Source organism: Littorina saxatilis, linkage group LG9, assembly GCF_037325665.1.
Source record: "Littorina saxatilis isolate snail1 linkage group LG9, US_GU_Lsax_2.0, whole genome shotgun sequence".
Lineage (NCBI taxonomy): Eukaryota > Metazoa > Mollusca > Gastropoda > Littorinimorpha > Littorinidae > Littorina > Littorina saxatilis.
Window position 1 is genome coordinate 53,422,938 of NC_090253.1, and position 5,000 is coordinate 53,427,937.

Genomic DNA, 5,000 nt, shown 5'->3' on the forward strand with positions numbered 1-5,000 from the left:
CCCCGCCCCGCCCATTTAGACCATCCCAAAGGATCCCCGACAGTGTTTACGACTATATAAATCACCTGTCCGTAAAGGCCATCTGGGGGCCCGGTAGCTCAGTTGGTAGAGCACTGGACTTGTCAGCCTAAGGTTGCAGGTTCGAATTCGGGCCAGGACGCGGACACGAGTCAACTTTATAATGTGCAGACCCAGAGACGGTATCCATGTCCCACCCCCGTGTCACCACAGTGTCTGTGGCACGTATAAAAGACCTCGGTCATTCTGCCACAAGTGCAGAGATGGCTGTTACCACCTAAACACTCATACACTTGTGTATCTCGTCAAAACCCGCGAGGGCGTAAAACTCGAATGATCATATAACCCATATCTGGTCCTTCAGAGGCGAATATTTAGCCTGTAGGACATGAACCATTCTCTCTTTCCTTTAGACCATCTGTCAAAAGAGACCACTTTTGCTCAGGTTCGACTATAGCAGTTTTGAAGGGCTATTATGTTAGCTGTAAAATCTCTCTCCTGTTTGGCTGGCTTAGCCTGTAAAGGTGATTGTTGTGCTTCGGGCACTTGGTCACATTTGGCGCTGCGAGCAGGATTGAACTCGACATGGTATTACCAGTAATGGCGTGAAGCAACTGGTGTATTTCCGTGATGTTCCCACCCCAACGAACCTGGAAGGGACTGGTTGCTTGGGTAAGCACACAGGCTGCAATCCAACCACCCGGTGCCCCTGTGGCGTCATCTAGCAAACGTGAGTGTCTCCAAAGATTTGTAAAGAAATCTATGAAAACTGGCTGATTATATTCAAGTGTTCCAGAGGCACACAGTACCTGTGTTAAAACGATGCATAGAATTAAACTCAGTATTTGGTACTCATAATACACAGCCCAATGTGAGAGCGGCTCAGAGGAGCAAACCCCTGAGCACATTCTACAGACCTGCCCACACCTGGAGACAGTACGCCAGCACTACTGGCCGGAAGGCACCAGCCTGGGCACCAAGCTCTACAGACACCTGGAGACAGCACGCCAGCACTACTGGCCAGAAGACACCAGCCTGGGCACCAAGCTCTACATACACCTGGAGACAGCACGCCAGCACTACTGGCCGGAAGGCACCAGCCTGGGCACCAAGCTCTACAGACATCTGGAGACAGTACGCCAGCACTACTGGCCGGGAGACACCAGCCTGGGCACCAAGCTCTACAGACACCTGGAGACAGCACGCCAGCACTACTGGCCGGAAGACACCAGCCTGGGCACCAAGCTCTACAGACACCTGGAGACAGCACGCCAGCACTACTGGCCGGAAGACACCAGCCTGGGCACCAAGCTCTACAGACACCTGGAGACAGCACGCCAGCACTACTGGCCGGAAGGCACCAGCCTGGGCACCAAGCTCTACAGACACCTGGAGACAGCACGCCAGCACTACTGGCCGGAAGGCACCAGCCTGGGCACCAAGCTCTACAAACATGCCCACACCTGGAGACAGCACGCCAGCACTACTGGCCGGAAGGCACCAGCCTGGGCACCAAGCTCTACAGACACCTGGAGACAGCACGCCAGCACTACTGGCCGGAAGGCACCAGCCTGGGCACCAAGCTCTACAGACATCTGGAGACAGCACGCCAGCACTACTGGCCAGAAGACACCAGCCTGGGCACCAAGCTCTACAGACATCTGGAGACAGCACGCCAGCACTACTGGCCAGAAGACACCAGCCTGGGCACCAAGCTCTACAGACACCTGGAGACAGCACGCCAGCACTACTGGCCGGAAGACACCAGCCTGGGCACCAAGCTCTACAGACACCTGGAGACAGCACGCCAGCACTACTGGCCGGAAGACACCAGCCTGGGCACCAAGCTCTACAGACACCTGGAGACAGCACGCCAGCACTACTGGCCGGAAGACACCAGCCTAGGCACCAAGCTCTACAGACACCTGGAGACAGTACGCCAGCACTACTGGCCGGAAGACACCAGCCTGGGCACCAAGCTCTACAGACACCTGGAGACAGCACGCCAGCACTACTGGCCGGAAGACACCAGCCTGGGCACCAAGCTCTACAGACACCTGGAGACAGCACGCCAGCACTACTGGCCGGAAGGCACCAGCCTGGGCACCAAGCTCTACAGACACCTGGAGACAGCACGCCAGCACTACTGGCCGGAAGGCACCAGCCTGGGCACCAAGCTCTACAGACACCTGGAGACAGCACGCCAGCACTACTGGCCGGAAGGCACCAGCCTGGGCACCAAGCTCTACAAACATGCCCACACCTGGAGACAGCACGCCAGCACTACTGGCCGGAAGGCACCAGCCTGGGCACCAAGCTCTACAGACACCTGGAGACAGCACGCCAGCACTACTGGCCGGAAGGCACCAGCCTGGGCACCAAGCTCTACAGACACCTGGAGACAGCACGCCAGCACTACTGGCCGGAAGGCACCAGCCTGGGCACCAAGCTCTACAGACACCTGGAGACAGCATGCCAGCACTACTGGCCGGAAGACACCAGCCTAGGCACCAAGCTCTACAGACACCTGGAGACAGCACGCCAGCACTACTGGCCGAAAGACACCAGCCTAGGCACCAAGCTCTACAGACACCTGGAGACAGCACGCCAGCACTACTGGCCAGAAGACACCAGCCTGGGCACCAAGCTCTACAGACACCTGGAGACAGCACGCCAGCACTACTGGCCGGAAGACACCAGCCTGGGCACCAAGCTCTGGGGACCCACTGCCGATCTACAGAAGACTGCGGACTTCATGGCAGCCAACGACCTGAAGATTTAACGGCCATGATATCGAACGGAGAAGAAGAAGAAGACACAAAAAACGTCGACAGGTGCATAACACGCGCTTCGTCTACTTGTCAGAGGACACAGAAATGAACTAACAAACCAGCAAAACTATCGCCTTCGCTCTTTGTGAGAGTTCAAAGAGAAAAGGTGACTTTCAGCTACTCCATCACTTACATATACATAAGTATATATCCCCTTTCCGATACTAGAATAGATTGTTCTTGCATCACAAATCATTCCCTGCACTATTATCAGAGAGACAAAGGGTTTGTATAAAAGGCCAGAGAGGACGAGTGTTTGTCGAGAGCTCACCGATTTCAAGCCGTCGTTACCATCAACCAAGGGATTTTTTCTTACAACTTTATCGCGAAGTCATACACAGGTACTATTTACAGGATTTATTTGTAAGCTGCTATAATTTGTGCAACAAGTCGATCATGTCATTTAAACATGTTCCTACATTTCTACTGAACAGTTCGTCAGTTTTTCAGTTGACAAACTTCTGCAGAATGCCTGAATCATTTTGTAATTTCAAACGAGAATGAAAGAGGTTATGTTCACAGCGAACAAAAGTTTGCTTAGACGACGGTTTTCTTAACGGAAACCTGACCGTTTTTGCAGGATGTTTTTCTTGCAGTCCTTTATTTATGAAGCTGAGAAGATAACCTAACTCTATGCAATTGTTGTTCTACATGCGGCATTAATGACTTCGATGTCTTCAAAAACAGTAAATTCAAATGTGTGTTTTTTTCTTAAATTAAAGGATGTTAAGACAAAAAACGTCCAGTGGTTATGCTTTATTTCGTTGCCGATAGTCATTGGTTACACAATTAACTTCCAAAATGGAAGAAAACAGAGAAAGGAAGAATGAAAGTAAGAACTGAGAGATTTATACAAGAAAGAAAGTAAGAACTGAGAGATGTATACATGAAAGAAAGTAAGAACTGAGAGATGTATACATGAAAGAAAGTAAGAACTGAGAGATGTATACATGAAAGAAAGTAAGAACTGAGAGATGTATACATGAAAGAAAGTAAGAACTGAGAGATGTATACATGAAAGAAAGTAAGAACTGAGAGATGTATACAAGAAAGACAGTAAGAACTGAGAGATGTATACATGAAAGAAAGTAAGAACTGAGAGATGTATACAAGAAAGACAGTAGCAAGAAAACAGACAGAAACAAGATGAAAGAATAAGAATAAGAAAGCTCAGACTCAAGACCCAAGACTCAAAATGTTTCTGTCCTTTTAAAAACAAGGAAAATTGCCATCATGGCAATGAGGACAGGGGGTGGGATCGTCTTCCTCTCTTGTCAGAGTAAATAGGGCGGGGATGTAGCTCAGTCGGTAGCGCGCTGGATTTGTATCCAGTTGGCCGCTGTCAGCGTGAGTTCGTCCCCACGTTCGGCGAGAGATTTATTTCTCAGAGTCAACTTTGTGTGCAGACTCTCCTCGGTGTCCGAACACCCCCGTGGTACACGCAAGCACAAGACCAAGTGCGCACGAAAAAGATCCTGTAATCCATGTCAGAGTTCGGTGGGTTATAGAAACACGAAAATACCCAGCATGCTTCCTCCGAAAGCGGCGTATGGCTGCCTAAATGGCGGGGTAAAAAACGGTCATACACGTAAAATTCCACTCGTGCAAAAAACACGAGTGTACGTGGGAGTTTCAGCCCACGAACGAAGAAGAAAGAAGACGAAGAAGTCAGAGTAAATCAAACAGCGTGTGATGTTACAGACACCATCCTGATCAGCATGAACTTCACTGTTCTTCTTCTCTGCGTCCTCCCGGTCGTCATCAGCGGACAGTTCCGCAGGAGAGGAGGATACGGACACGGTAAGCTTGATTTTCGCTCCTTTAAAGCCCCCCTCTGCCTCACGTAAAACCCCTGTTCCCGCGGCGTCCAAGAAAAATGAAGAACGCCGAGGTGCGCGCAGGAGGGACTCCTACAGCGCCGGAGCTACGCGGTGGCATCTTTATTTGGCGTGGTCAATAACGCCATGCAACGGCGCGCACTTTGAGCATGCACAAAGTTAGCGCCGTCGCTCGGCGTTCTGATTTGCGCATGGTAGGAACGCCGTAGAACAGCGTTCTTATTTGTTCTTGGACGCCGCGGGAACGCCGTGAGGACGCAGCCCTAGTGTGACAAGGGTTGTAACCATCAGTTTCTGGCCACAGACTCTGTCA

The 5,000-nt window shown here is 51.1% G+C and overlaps 1 long non-coding RNA gene across 1 annotated transcript in view; it reads left to right on the forward strand.

Moving 5' to 3' along the window:
• Positions 1-3,061: 3,061 nt before the first annotated feature.
• The window catches only part of LOC138977516 (uncharacterized), a 3,174-nt gene continuing 1,235 nt past the window's right edge, over positions 3,062-5,000 (forward strand). The window contains exons 1-2 of the long non-coding RNA XR_011459317.1: positions 3,062-3,190; positions 4,551-4,649. This is a non-coding gene — a long non-coding RNA (uncharacterized lncRNA). The remainder of the gene's footprint in view (positions 3,191-4,550; positions 4,650-5,000) is intronic.